The 16,274-nt window shown below is 37.9% G+C and overlaps 1 long non-coding RNA gene across 1 annotated transcript in view; it reads right to left on the bottom strand.

Annotated features, from left to right (window-relative positions):
• Positions 1–16,274, bottom strand: part of LOC131516867 (uncharacterized) — a 206,319-nt gene that overhangs the window by 51,740 nt on the left and 138,305 nt on the right. Inside the window, exons 11-13 of the long non-coding RNA XR_009264277.1 lie at positions 15,741–15,895; positions 14,635–14,801; positions 13,885–13,995 (exon numbers count right to left, since the gene is read on the bottom strand). This is a non-coding gene — a long non-coding RNA (uncharacterized LOC131516867). The remainder of the gene's footprint in view (positions 1–13,884; positions 13,996–14,634; positions 14,802–15,740; positions 15,896–16,274) is intronic.

The following is a 16,274-nucleotide window of genomic DNA, read 5'->3' as shown; positions in this document are numbered from 1 at the left end:
TTCTCCTTCCAATCAGACTGGAGAAAGAGGTCAAAGATAGACAAAATAAAATAACAATAGCAAATGTAAATATGAGAGCACTATGACATTACTGGAAACAGAAACCCGTTTCAATGAAAAATTATTTCCATCTAGAAAAACACAGTTCATCTTATCTACAAGCTAGGAGTAAAGTAATGACCTGAGCATACCCACCTTTCTCTCTCTCATCAGCCTCTCTAGAGATGACATTGAATTATATACAAATGAACTCTTTACCAGCCCCTTACCCAGATCAAGAAGTGTCAAAGGAACTGAGAAATGTTGAGGAATCTCTGAAAACAGGAAGACAGAGAATATATGAAATAGGAAAGCACAACTTAAAGGGCTTGCAAGTCATTTTACCAAAAAAGATGGGAATGTCTTTGCGGAGGGTCACATATGCTTGTAGTGGGATATGTGGGGAGTAAGAGAAGCCCTCGGGCTCCCACCATGCTGACTGGTTAGATACATATAGTGTTTCACTTATTCACTCTACCCTCAATACACTAGACTAGAAGGGCAAAGGGAGGAATTGCATTTGAAAGGCTGAGCAGAGTCCCAGGGAGCTGGTGTAATCATCTATCAGCACAGGAAACTCCTTGGCTAGAAGACGAAAAACCCTTTCTTGTCACCCCACAGCAGATGCTGCCCTTTTCTCAAAGAAAGAGAATGTTTTTATAGAAGGTCTTTTGTTTCATATCAGGAGCTCCAAGTGATTATTTGTAGAAAAAAAAATAATTTATCACATCACCTTGGCTCATTTTCCACAATGGGAGAGAGATAAAAATTAGACAGAAAACTAGACAATATATCTGGTTATAGAACATTCATTGAGAATTCATGAGAATGCAAAAAAATTAAAAAGTTGATTCAACAAAGATGTCAGCCAGCTTTTATAGAAGAATATACCTTTACATTCAGTATTAAAAATACAGAACTACAACAAAGCCTTTGAAAATAGATACAAAGAGCTCTTTTGCCATCGTGGAGCCTGGGGAGGCTTGCTGGGAATAGGACTCCTAAAACAACAAATATGGCTGGAAGGCTACAGTCCAAGGCCATTTTTGCTGGCTATAAGTGGGGTCCCTGGAATCAGAGGAAGTACACAGCTATTCTCAAAACTGAATGTGTTTATGCTCAAGGTGAAATTGAAATCTATCAAGGCAAGAGAAGTGCTTATGTATACAGAGCAAAGAACAACACAGTGACTCCTGGTGGCAAGCTGAACAAAACCAGAATAATCCTAGGGAAAGTAACTCATGGTCCATGCCAAATTCCGAAGTACTCTTCCTGTAAAAGCCATTGGCTATGGAATCCATGTGATGCCGTATCCCTCAAGGATTTAAACTTGCTTAAAAGTAAATAAATAAAAGTATAACTATGTTCTTTTGATAGATGATAGATACATACATACATACATACATACATACATAAAATGGAACCACCTTATGATCAAAGTTAAAATGTTGTAACTGAGGGAAACCTGGGTGGCTCAATTGGTTTAGTGTCAACTCTTGTTTTCAGCTCAGTTCATGATCTCACAGTTTGTGAGTTCGAGCCCCACATCAGGCTCTGTGTGATGGTGTGGAAGTTGCTTGAGATTTTCTCTCTCCCTCTCTCTCTGTCCTTTCCCCACTTGTGCATGCTCTCTCTCTCAAAATAAATAAATACACTTTAAAAAATGTTATACCTAGCAACTCTACTCATTAGGTTTTAGAGTAGGTCCAAAGGGCCTATCACCATACATGAATAAAAGAACCTAGCAAGTGGACAGTTTCACATCCATTGCACATCCTAGAATGATATCCCTCTGAAATTTTCCAGCATCTCCCTAATCCCTGTTCCATGATACCTATCAGCCAGTGATATCTGCACCCTCACACAGAAGCAGCCAAGACTGGGCAGCCACATCCTAAAGTGATCGCAAAGGTGTGTTTTCATCAGTGTGCAGTTCTGTAGGGAGTGTTGGGAGCTTTCAGATATGAGGAGGAACTCGTTCAGCTCCCAGTCTGCACAAGCCCTCCACAATCTCAAGCCCACCCTCTTCTCTAGCTAAAGCCACCTCTTGTCCCTATTTCCAGTGTGATATACTTTCATGTGCATCAGGTCAGTCACCTCACAGCCCCTGCCTCCTGTGTTACCCATCACAGAAGTCACTTGATCTCCAGAACCAATATATGCTTGGATGCCTCTATATTTTTCCAGGACATTCACCAATTTCTGAGGCTGGGCTGTATGGTCTTCATCATCCTCATCCAACCTCAGTACTTCCTGAAACTGGAAACATCTCAAATAGGTGGGGCTCATCTTTGCAATGAGATTTTCTCACGGGTTTTGTGTCCTCTGATTTCCCCACAATAAATGGAGTTTTGAGGGTTTGGCTAGCTTTCCCATGTGACGCTTGAGCTTAAAGTCTGGCAGTGTGAGAGAAGATGGCAAGAGAACTGGAAGATGGAGAAAGAACTACGTGTGTGCAAGACAGGGGATGGGGGCCTTCTCAGGCTTGCAGAAGACATAGTCGATGAAAGACAGGCTTATAGACAGAAGTGATACACTTCACTTAGAATATGTCAGTTCCTCCTGGAGACTTAATCTAGGAAAAGAATTGGCTGAGGCAAGAAAACTGAGGTTCAAAGCCATGAAGGGACTGTTTGATCTAAGGACCTTATAGATTCTTTTCACAGGGCAAGGCTTCCATATACAAATGTCTTTGGTAAACCCTAAACACACAAATGTCTAGCATTTTAACAGGATATATGTTACATACATCTTGAAAACAAGCAGGTATTTATCAAAAGCTAAACATTGAAGCTCTTTCTCTATTTCCCAATTTTATTTTCACTAACACACACATACAACATGTCTCTCCAGATAATCCTGTCAGTGTCAATATAGATATTTGTACATAAAGCAGATGACGGCAAACAGGGAAGACATTCACTACTTCAAGTCTCACTTCTTTTGATCTTTCAAGAGGCAACTTCAGAACAGACTCCACCCTCAACACTGGGGGTTAAAAAACAACTCTGGAATTCGTCATAGGCTTTCTCCCCTGCCATCTGTGCACCTCAAGGGATCATCTCTGTTCTAATTGCAAATTTTCACCAAGAGATTATGGTCAAACTGAATTTAAACAACATGGTGTATCTATCAACCATCAGTAGAGATGGCAGGAGGGGACACAGGCTCTGCAAGTCAAGGTCATGTTAGCGCTTGGCAGAAGAGGCCGAGTTCCACCCAGCTTCCTAGCGTGGTCCAGATGGTTGTGTTTCTTCAGCATCCTGACTTGTCTGAATGGACCTCGAATGCTTTCTTTTGTTCTACTTTGTTTCTCTTCACTGTAAATTCTGTGGAAGGTATGCAAATGAGGGCCACCAATCTCAGTTGCATTCCTCATAAAGTTTCTATTAAACAGAATTCCCTAATTTGCTTTTTCCCATTTCACTCAAGCACAGAAAAACTAGTTTTCCTTTTATGAGCCACTACTGAAGTTAGATGCACACTATAAGTCCATTCTTTGAAAAAGAAAAAAGAAAGAAGAAAGAAAGAAAGAAAGAAAGAAAGAAAGAAAGAAAGAAAGAAGGAAAGAAGGAAAGAAAGAAAGAAAGAAAGAAAGAAAGAAAGAAAGAAAGAAAGAAAGAAAGAAAGAAAGAAAGAAAGAAAGAAACTTTTATCCACAGGTTACTTTTTCATGAGCTTAGCCATCAAATCCTGACAGATTTTGGTTCTACTGTATCTGTTTTCAAGTGTTCCTGAGGATTTTGTTTCAGTTAATAAATGAGGTTTTTCATCCAGTCATAGGGCACAAGCCTCTGACTGTACCACCAAATCTGATGCTCTGACAAAGGGTCTTCCTTAACAGTTCAGCCCCTAATTTCAGCAGAATAAAGTAAAACATCATTTGCTCTAAACCAAAGGTGTTCATATATACTCTTTTTTTTTCCAAAGTTTATTTATTTATTTTGAGAGAGAAAGAGAGAGAGGGAGGGACAGAGAGAAAGGGAGAGAGGGAATCCCAAGCAGGCTCCACGCTGTCAGCACAGAGCCCCATCCCCAGCTCAATGTCATGGTCCATGAGTCCATGACCTGAGCCAAAACCAAGAGTCGGACACTCAACCGACTGAGCCACCCAGGAGCCCCATATATATTCTTAACCTAACTAAAAACAGTATGTCAGTAGTAGCATGTTATGGCTATATTCTAATATTTCCATATTTTAATACTAGCCAGAATATTCACAGAACTAATTAGACTACATCAGGCCTACAAACAGTGCCTGGCAATACCAGATATCCTACATATTTAGTTTCTGGCATTAACGTATGGAAAGGAATAAATTGCAAATTTTAATCCATATATAGATGCATCACATTTGCAAACACCTTATCGGGAAACCAGCACACCCAGAACTCATTACAGAGAGCATTCTATTAGCTTATCAAAAATTCAAAGACAAAAATAAATTGTAAATACCAAAGTAATTCAAAATAATTTAAATTACAACTCCAGTTGAGAGACATTTATTATGAATCAAGCATAAAATTACAAGCACTTTTGAAATAATATAGAAAATATTAAAATTTATCATCTGTACTTTTTATCTATAGTAAGGTGATGTCCCCTGAAAAAGAAAACCCTGGAAAACAGAAATGAGAGTGGCCTCTTGAAAGTTACCATTACCATTTAAGACCAACTGTTAACAAAAAGATCAAAACAAATTCAGACACAAATTTATCTAATGAAGCAGAATGACCCCAAAGCTAGTGAAACTGGATTATCACCTGACCTGCTGTCTAAAGAAAAGTGAACTCTATTTGAGAAGATTAATCAAGATATATATTGAAAGTGATCATTCTCACATCCCTATTTTAAATAAAAAATGGAAAGACAGAAAATAACAATAATAGGATTGTAATCCATATCCATTGGCTTAGAGTTAATATATACGAAACGTCCTCTTGGTTAATCCATGCACACCAACTACCTGCTGATTATATTCATGTGGCCACAGGGAGAGACAATATGAGGATCTTATAGACTTCAAATTTCTTAATCCTGTGTTGTAAATTAATAAATTGTCTGAATCTTACATGGTATTAACTCTATTCCCTAAGTTTGTCATTTTCAAAGGCAGGAATAGATTTATTTATCATTAAATCTTCCACTAGCAGGGCAAAGTCTGAGACATATCACAGTCTTGATAAATATTTTCTGATTGTAAAAATTTTAAGAATTGTGTAATCCAAACACCTGTAGGGCAACCTAATCTCTATGGCAGCAATATTTGTTTAACAAATGGCCAAACGAGAAAATCTGGCTTGAAATATCAGCTGTAAGATGAGGTGTAAAAATGCGTTCACTTCTGAGAAGTCTCTTGAAGAAGAGACACTATTTCAGGACCATAAGGTCAAGTATCAGATAATGAAAAATGGAAAATTCAACATGATAATGGATGACAACAAATAAATACTGTTGAAAAAGCCCATGTCACCAACTATGAAATGTGTTACAGAACTTGAAGACAACACTGACCTAAGAAGGGTTGTGCATCTAAACTACACCAATGGTCTTGGGGTGCCTGAATGGCTCAGTCGGTTGAGCGTCCGACTTTGGCTCAGGTCATGATCTCGAGGTTTGTAGGTTCAAGTCCCATGTTGGGGTCCATGCTGACACGGAGCTTGGAGCCTGGAGCCTGCTTCAAATTCTGTGTCTCCCTCCCTCTCTGTCCCTCCTCCCCCATTTGCTCTCTGTCTCTCTTCTTTCAAAAATAAACAAACATTAAAAAAATAATAATAAATAAATAAATAACATAAACTACACCAATGGTTTTGAGTAGCCATGAATATTTCTCCAAATACCATTAAGTGGAGGAGGAATGACCATGTCCAAATTGGCCTATCTCTCCAACATTTAAAATAAACATCAGTCATTAAAAACAAATTATGAGAAATTTTAAATTTTAATTTTAAATTTAAATTTAAATTTTGAACTTTAGCCTTGAAAAAAAGTTTATGTTAAACTTTAACAAACAATTCCTACCCCCACAAAGAAAATAATTAGAGCACTTGTAGCCTTTATCCGAAGTGCTTCAGGTAAGCAAAACACAAAGTATACTGTTAGTAATTCCGAATCTACATAACGGTGGCATTAGTAGTCTCAAAAACCAACTATAGAAAAGTATGCAAATTATAGTTGGAAATAGCTATAGAATAAATAGCAACTCTAAAAAATCAGGCTCCAGTTCTGATAAGATATAAATCTAGTAAAACTAGCTTGGATCCCTTGGCCAAAATCAACCCTGAAAGAAGTGCAGTGTGAAAATTCAGAGAACTGTGAAATCCCCAGAATTATGTGGAACTAGTTTGAACTAGTGTTTACATATGTGTATGTAGAAGGCTTCGGGATGGGGAGTGGCAATGATCTGGGTTTAGGGGTGGAAAATCCATTGGTAGACAAAGCACTAAGTTCTTGCCTTACTGGGAGAGCAGTATAAATATCAACTCAAATCATAAAAGTAATAAAGAATTAAAAAGAAACAGACAAAGAAAGAACCAACTAATAAATTGGTAAAGTTAGTAAAAATAGGCCCAAGCATATCAATAATGACAATCTATATAAATATACTAAATTAGAAAATTAAGTGTTAAGGAGTTACAGGTATATGCTTATAATTTACTGAAAACATAAGGACATGGAAGTATAGGGAGAAAATGGTAGAACATGACTTATCTCAGAAATATTAATGAAAATAAAACTAGAATAGCTATCTTAATGTCAGATAAAGGACCTTTTAAGCTAAACAGTTCTATTAAGAATGGAGATGATCATTACATGATGAAAAAGGCCTCAATTTATCAAAAGAATGTAACAATTTAAAATACAAGTGTATAGGTCAACCAAGATGGTGGCTCAGAAGGCTCCTAAACTCCTCTCCAACCACTGACACACCAAGCAACTTCTTCTGAAAAAAATCCAGAAAGTAGCTGAAAGGTTCCCTCACACCAGGCAAATAAGAAAATATCCACAGGGAAACAGTTTTGAAAAGCTGAGACAGAGTGCAGCCATAAACTCAACTCCTGGCACTACGCCATACAATCAGGAAGTAACTCTCAACTCTGAGCTTCTGCCTGAAAAGCAAAGGGTTTGACCTCAAATTTAATACTTCAACATCAAAGACTCTCATCCAAGGCAAAGGCCTCTAAAATCCCTAGCTCTTGAAAGCCAATGAAGCTTGTTTCCATAAAACCCCACGTCTAGCAAAAAAGTAGCAGGTTTTAATAGGTGTGCAAGCACTCACCATGGCTACCCACTCAGGGCTCAGCTTGGAGGGCACAGGGGAAGATGCTCATCTCCTTGTCATAGCACAAAGGTACAAAATCAATTATAAGAATAAAAGAAAAGTCACAAACATGTGGAAATTAAATAACATGATACTGAACAACCAATGAGTGAAAGAATAAATCAAAAGAGAAATCAAAAATATTCTCAGAGAAATTAAATGCAAATACAACATACTGAAACTTATGGGATGCAGCAAAAGTAGTTCTATAAGTCAAGTTCATAGCAATAAATGCCTACCTTAAGAAAAAAAGATAAGGCTCAAATAAACAACCTAATTTTACATCCCAAGGAATTAGAAAAAGAACAAATGAAACCCAAAATTAGTAAAAGAAAAGAAATAATAAAGATCAAACTACCAATAAATGAAATGGAGACAAAAAAGATAATAGAAAACATTAATGAAATCAGTGCTGTTTTTTTTTAAAACATACCCAACTAGACAAACCTTTAGCTATACTTACCAAGAAAAAAAAGAGAGGACTCAAATAAAATTAATTATGAATGAAAGAGGAGACATTCAACTGATGCCACAGTAATACAAAGGATCATAAAAGATTAGTATGAACAATTTTATGCCAACTAACTATAAATGAATAAATTCCTAGAGACATAACCTACCAAGAGTGAATCATTTAGAAATTGGAAATCTGAACAAATTACTAAAGAGACTGAATAATTTAAACCCCCCCAAAACAAAAGCCAAGGACCAGATGGCCTCACCAGTGAATCCTCCCAAACATTTAAAGAAAAATTATTCCCAATCCTCAAATTCCTCCAAAAAAGTGAAAAGGAGAAAATAGTTCCAGATTTATTTTTGAGGAATTTTATTACCATAATACAAAAACCCAGCAAAGACACCACAGGAAAAGAAAACTACAGGACAATATCTATGATAAATATAGTTGCATAAATTCTCAACATAATACTAGGAAACTGAATTAAACAGCACATTCAAGAAATCTTACACCATGACCAAGTGGATGCTCCCTGAGAGGTAATGATGATTTCAACATATGAAAGTCAGTTAATATGATTTACCACATATATTAGAAAAAAGGGTAAAAATCACATAAATCATCTAAATTGAGGCATTTGGCAAATTCAATACCCTTTCATGATAAAAGCTTTCAAAAAACTAGGAACAGAAGTGGATTACCACAGCATAATAAAGGCAATATATACAAAGTCCACAGCTAACATCATACTCAACAGTGAAAACCTGAAAGCCTTTCCTTTAAGTCCAGCACAAAGCAAGGATACTCAGTGTCACCACTTCAAGTCAATATAGTATTGAAGATCCAGCCAGACCAAGTAGATAAGAAAAATAAATAAAAGGCATCCAAATTAGAAAAGAAAAAGTAATATTGCCCTGGTTTGCAGATGACATAATCTTATATAGAAAACTAAAGACTCTGTAAAAAACTATTATAAGTAACAAACAAATTTAGTAAACTTTCAGGATACAAAATCAATATACACAACTGGTTGTATTTCTATACACAAACAATGAACTACCATAAAGGAAATAAGGGAAACAGTCCTATTTACAAGAGCACCAAAAAGAATGAATTTAACTGAGGAGGTGAAGACCAACATGTCAAAAACTACAAAGCAATGATGACATAAATTAAGATACAAAGAAATAGAAAATCATCTTGTATCTATGAATTGTCAGACATACTATTATTAAGAAGTCCATACTACCCAAAGCTATCTACAGATTCAATGCAATCTTTATCAAAATCCCAATGGCACATTTTACATAAATAGAAAAACGAATTCTGAAGCTTATATGGAACCACAAAGGACTGTGAATAGGCCAGTCAGTCTTGAACAAGAAGATCAAAGCTGAAGGCATCACAGTGACTGATTTCAACCATCATTACAAAGCTACAGTAATCAAAACAGTATGGTATTGGCAGAAAAACAAACACAGATCAATGGAACAGAATAAACAGCTCAAAAGTAAACCTATGTTATATGGTAAATTCATTCCAAAAAAGCAGCCAAAAATATACAATGGGGAAAGGACAGGCTCTTGAGTGAATGGAGTTGGGAAAACTAAATAGCCAGAAGCAAAGGAATTAAAATGGAGTCCCATTTCACACAATACCAAAAAACTAAAAACAAAAACAAAAACAAAACAAAAACTCAAAATGGATTAAAAACTTAAACTTAAGACCTCAAACTATAAAACAGAGAGAGGGAAACATTGGGGGAAGCTTCAGGACATGGGTCCTGGTGATGATTTCATGGATATGATGCTAAACACATACCCAAAGAACCAAAAATAGAAAAATCAGACTATATCAAACTAAATACTTCTGCAAAGAAAACAATCAACAAAGTCAACCTACAGAATGGGACAAAATGTTTCCAAACCAGTTTATCTGATAAGGGGTGTATTTCCAAAATATATAGGGAACTCTGAGAACTCAACAACAAATACACTAATAAATTTTTGAGAATTTGTGAATGGGCTAAAGATTTAGAGAGACATTTCTCCAAAAAAGACATACAAATAACTGACATGTATATGTAAAGATGGTCAATGTTAATAACCAAATGAAAAGAGGCAAATGAAAACCACAGTGAGATTTCACTTTCTGCCTATCAGGGTGATTATTATCAAAACAACAGAAGACAACAAGTGTGGAGAAGGATATGGGGAAATGGGAACCCTGTACACTGTCGGTGGGAATGCAAAATTGTACGGCTGCTATGAAAAACAGGATGGTGGTGCCTTTAAAGAATAAAAATAGAAATAGGGTGCCTGGGTGGCTCACTTGGTTAAGCATCCGACTTTGACTCAGGTCATGATCTCACAGTTTGTGAGTTCAAGCCCTGCATTGGGCTCTGGGTTGACAGCTCAGAGCCTGGAGCCTGCTTTGGATTCTGTGTCTCCCTTTCTCTCTGCTCCTCTCCTGCTTGTGTTCTGTCTCTTTCTGTCCTCAAAAATACATAAATGTTAAAAAAAATGTAAAGAATATGAATAGAACTATCATTATGATCCAACAATCCCACTTCTGGGTATTTATCGAAAATCATTGGAATAAGGATCTCGAAGAGATAGGTAGCATTCTCATGTTCGATAGCAAAGATAAGGAAGCAAGTAGATGCCCATGGATGGGTGAATTAATTAAAAACGTATATATACATATAATGGAATATTATTCAGCCTTCAGAAGGAAAGAAACTGTGCAATATGCAACAATATGAATGAATTTTGAAGACATTATGGTACATGAAATAAGCCTGTCACAGAAAGACAAATAATGCACAATTCCATTTATACAAGGAATCTAAAATAGTCAAACTCATAGAATCAGGGAATAGTTTGGTGGTCACTCAGGGCCAAGAGGATAGGAAAACAGGAGGTATTAATCAATGGGCAAAAAGTTTTGGTTATGCAACATGAGTAAGTTACAGAGATCTGTTATACAACACTGTCCCTGTATTTAAAGATACTGTACCAGGAGCACCTGGGTGGCTCAGTCGGTTAAGCATCTGACTTCAGCTCAGGTCATGATCTCATGGTTCAGGAGTTCAAGCCCCACTTTGGCTAACTCCTGTCAGCCTGTCAGCGCAGAGCCTGCTTCAGATCCTCTGTCCTGCTCTCTCTGCCCCTCTTCCACTTGCACTCTCCCAAATAATAAGTAAATATTTAAACAAAGATATTGTACTATACAATTTAAAATTTTCAGAGGGTGGGGGCACCTGGGTGGCTCAGTCGGTTGAGCTTTCGACTTCAGCTCAGGTCATGATCTCATGGCTCATGGATTCAAGCCCCACATCGGGCTCTGCACTGACAGCTCAGAGCCTGGAGTCTGCTTCGGACTCTGTGTGTGTGAGTCTCTTTCTGCCCTTCCACCACCTGATGTCTCTCTCAAAAATAAATAAACGTTAATTTTTTTTTTTTTTAATTTCAAAGAGTATATCTCTTGTTAAGTGTTCTTACACCAGTAAACATTTGGAAAGTAATAATAAAGTCAGGAATGGTACAAGAATACTGGTCATTACTATTTCCATTCAATATTGAGTTAGAGGCCATAACTAGCACAATAGAAAGAGATGAGAAACATAAAAGACTAGAACTGAGGAGAAAAAGTGGTTATATTTGTAAATGATGTAATCAATTGCATAAACACAAAATTATTGATCTATTGACAGTGTGGCTAAGTACACAGTCAGATGCAAGTCTATACAAGAACAGCAAACAACTAGAAAATTTAATTAAAAGATGAAGACATCATTTGGCATTAGCATCAAAGAATACAAAGCTAAATACCAAAGAACAGGTGAACCAAAAGGTATTCACGGTCTCCACAATGAAACTGGAGAACATTACAGAAATGAACAGTTTTATCTAACATAAGCCAACTCTCTTCTAAATCTCCAGAACACTCTGCTCCAGGGTCTGTGAGGTTCTAGAAATCAGGTTTTCAGAGAAAGAAAAAAGAAGGAGGAAAGGAGGGAAGGAGGGAGGGAGGGAGGGACGGAGGGAGGGAGGGAGAGAGAGAGAGAGAGGAGAAAGAAAGAAAGAAAGAAAGAAAAAGAAAGAAAGGAAGGAAGGAAGGAAGGAAGGAAGGAAGGAAGGAAGGAAGGAAGGAAGGAAGGAAGGAAGGAAGGAGAAAATAGAGTCCTTTCTGGTCACGTAATGGCTACAATCCTTTGCACTGGGCCAAAATGCAGTTCTGGCACCCCTCTGGCTTCCTCGAAATGGTCCTCTATTTCCCCTACTTATCCACTGGTTTCCCAGGTTACTCCTTTGGAAGAAAGTCTGTGTTTCCAGAAACCCAGCTAAGTCATATTAGACCAAATATTTCTCAACATTTCCTCTCACTATGTTCAGGTTTTGGTGTTTTTGTCTTGCTTTGTTTTTTCGTTTGTTTGGTTGGTTGTTTTTTGTTTGTTTGTTGGTTGGTTGGTTTTACCTCTATTTAATCTTCCCTTGTCCCAATGCACACTTCCTAATCTTCGGCAAAGTTGGTCTTCGTTCATATATCCTTCTATTATTTGTGCTCAACACTAATTATTGACTGTTTACAAAAAATGAATTCCAGAAATGCAAATTTGCTCTGTTAGTTTATAGAAGCGTATATGCATTTATGTATCTTCTACAACACAGTGATATTAATTTATTACATGCATAACTAGAGGGCCTATGCAGAATTTTTCTACAGAAACTTCCCATTATTCACATTAATGTGGGAGGCAGAGGCAGATTTAGAAATAATGAAATTTACAAGCAGTCAAGTACAGTTTCTCAACAACTTTTTAAAAACCATCATGCTATTGTTTTGTCTCTGCTTTCTCTTTCTCTAATAGTATGTATCTTCCTAAAGGTAAAATTATATATATATATCTGCCAAAGATATAGAATATGCAAAAAAAATTAAGGTGAAGTTAGTAAAGTATTTAATTTGATATAGCAAAAAGTTTTGCAGGATCTGACAGCCCAGAGAAGGGCTAGAGGAGTAGGCATGGGGCCAGAGCCAGGTTGAGACCAGGCCTTGTGTGAACCCTCAACCCCAACCTGCTCACCCTGGAGATGCTGTGAGCAAGAACCCTGACTATGTCACGCTACACAAGATCCAGGCAGCCAGGAATATCTCCAAGACAAATGCCACATCACAGAACCATACCTATCTCACTGCTGACAATCTTGCCCTCAACCTCTATGATGAAAGTTTTACCCAGGGCAGGCACAGCCTCATCAAGGGTATAAAACTGAGCCTGGTGGCCAGGAACTCCACTCCTAGAGAAGAAGTTTTGTGAAGAGCCAGCTTGGGATCCAGCACACCCCCATTTCACCCCCACTATGATGTGATGGTCCCTTCTGCATCTATCCCCCCAAACCTTCTTGGATGCACAAAGCCTGACCGATTTTCAGGGGAATGATTTTGCTCTTCGCTGTGTGGCCCAGAGGTGTTGGGACAGTGTGACTTCTGAGTGATTTCCCTCCATGTTTGTTCCCCCCTCCAGGCTGGTTTTTTATTACTTTAAAAAAAAAAAAGTCTTCCAACTTCATGTGACTCAAAATGTCGGAGATGTGCCTTAAAAAACAATGAAATGAACAGGTAAAAGAAGCAAAAACGGAAGTGGATGAAAGTTACCTTAAGCCATGAGAAAAAAATTTTTGAGATTTCACTTCTATTTGATTCACATCTTCAAGACTTTGAGCCAACTAGGCGACAAATGAGCGTGTCTTGACATGCACAGCAAATCAAAAATCTCTTACGATATCATATCCTGAAGAAACACAGTTACCCAAGTCCATAGGTGTCTGTGTTCTCTGAATTCAAAACTCTCATAGTAATAAAAAAGTTACTATGTACTTGGCCATAACAAACTTTCCCTTTGAAGAAAATCTATGATTTAATTTCAAGGCTTCACCTTTTCTTTGAGTGGCACAGGGAAAGGAGATAAATGCCCTGATGAAGGAAAAGTCCAGGCACATCTGTACATTTACTCACTCGTAAAGTCAGGAACTTGCAATACATCTAATGCACCGTCACTCACTTGTCACCTCCAAGGTTCCTTTCTGGTCTTACATTCAGTTTCACTGGATGGGCTAATGGCCGTCTCAGTGCATTGGACCAGTAGCATGGTTGTGGCCTCATCAGTGTTCACCTGTACTGACACCCAACACCGTAATTCACTCCATGAGTTACCATCTGTACTGGCTTTATGTCCCCCTTCCAGAGCCCCACAAACCAAACATGGAGAGTCTCTTGCCAGCCAACAAGTACCCTTGTAATAATAACTCAGTAACTTAAGGTATTTTTTTTTCTCTTGGGGGCTCAAGATATAAATACATAAAACCAAACCTATAAAACCGAAGTCAAGTCATGTATAGCAGCTCTGCAGCTACAGCAAGCTTTCCAAACTCAGTTCTTCTCCCTCTTTTTTCTAGTGTGTATGACCCTTCTTGGGAGTGCTTGGGTGGCTCAGTTGGTTAAGCATCCAACTTCAGTTCAGGTTATGATCTCAGGACCCATGGGTTTGAGCCTCGCATCAGACTCTGTGCTGACAGCTTAGATCCTGGAGCCTACTTTGGATTCTGTGTCTCCCTCTCTCTCTGCCCCTCCCCTGTTCATTCTCTGTCTCTCTCTGTCTCAAAAATAAATAAAAATTAATATATATTTTTTTTTTATTAAAAAAAAGACACCTTCTCCATCTCACACAAAGCCCTTCTCCACACTCGTCCCCAATCACTTCTGATACACAAGAACCCTTTCATGCAAACCACACCAAATTGATGATGCTCACTTGATGACCCTGTGGTCCATGCTGCTTGCTTTCTCTGCTGGCGAAGCACTCTCTTCTCTCTCCTTTTTTTTTTTTTTTCCTCCCTTGGTAAATTCCTACTCATCTTGAGATCCAGCTCAAAACTCAGCTCAAAAATTTGTGGCTTGGTGAAACTCTCCATCCAACTCCTAGGCAGAAAAAAATAAGTTGCTTTCTTAGATGCTCTCCCACAGATTTGTATATTCACTCCTAATTATAGTACTGAGCACACTGTTTTAGGAGTCTGGTGTTATGTATCAGTCTTTCTTAATTCTTCACCTTTAGTGGATTTGAATGGGTGTTTTGTCATTTTTGGGGCTGTCAGCAAACAACACTTTTCCTGTTTGGGATAGAGTTGTCAGAATTAGCAAAAACAACTACAGAGCACTCAATTAAATTTGAGCATACTTATACTAAAACATTAACTAGTATTTATCTAAAATTCAACTTCACTTATCCTGAATTTTATAATTACATCCCCAAAGTAGGGAAAACCCAAGATTGGTGGGTGGACAGGGTCACGTTTCCATTAGAAATGATGCAGGGGAGCAGATGATCTCTCTGCAAAGTTCAGGTCTGGGTGTGCGACCTACACTCTGCCATTCCCTGCCCAGTCTCTGACTCTGGAGCAAAGTATAGAAGCAGACTTGTATACTTGTACGTACACTGGCAGAAGCCAACTTCCAGAGTCCCAGTGCCAATGGGGTCTAAGGAAGAGCTAACAACGTCTCTCCCAGACTATTCTGGCTATGGCCATAATTGTTAAGCTCCCATGATCACCATTTTTGAGAGCCCAACTCATGTTCTTCTCATCAGTTCCAATTTCCAAACACTCTAATTTTTCTTTATATTATTTTTTGCCATTCAACATATTATCTTTCTGTTTGTTTGGTGTCTTTCTTCCCTAGTAGATATATAAGCTTCTTGAAAACAGGAACTTGGCTCTGTTCCCTGATCTACCCCTAACTGCAGAGCAGGACTTAGCTCACAATAAGTCTTAAGTGTAGATTTGTTGAATAAGGAAAGCAATGAATGAATTCTTCAAAACAACTAGCCTTTCCATTTAAATGCAACCAGAATTGGGGCACCTGGGTGGCTCAGTTGGTCAAGCGTCGGACTTCGGCGCAGGTCATGATCTCACGGTTCATGGGTCCCAGTCCCGCGTCAGGCTCTGTGCTGACAACTCAGATTCTGTGTCTCCGTCTCTTTCTGCCACTCCCTGGCTCATGCTTTCTCTCTCTCTCTCTCTCTCTCTCAAAAATAAATAAAAACATTAACACATTTTTTAAATAAACAAATTTAAACAGGATTTATTTCTTTTGAAACCAAAATACTTATTTATTACACTCAAGTTACTTTAGGAAATAGATGCACAGATAATTGAATGCAGTATCATGTCCACCACATCAAAAATAAATTATATAAATCTTGGGTAAAACGACAAAATGACTCTGGCAAAGTCTATAAATTTTGGTACCATATACAGCAGGCTCAGTAATTAAGAAATCAGACAAAATAAATGATCTGCCAGTTTGTACCCCTAATAGAAGATGCCACTGTTTCTATGGTGTTCTATATTTCAAAAAGAATTGATGAAAAAGCAAAGCTGTTTTTGGTTGTTT

The sequence above is a fragment of the Neofelis nebulosa genome, chromosome 1, assembly GCF_028018385.1.
Source record: "Neofelis nebulosa isolate mNeoNeb1 chromosome 1, mNeoNeb1.pri, whole genome shotgun sequence".
NCBI lineage: Eukaryota > Metazoa > Chordata > Mammalia > Carnivora > Felidae > Neofelis > Neofelis nebulosa.
The sequence above is the reverse complement of the archived record's forward strand: the minus strand, read 5'-3'. Positions and strand labels throughout refer to the sequence as shown.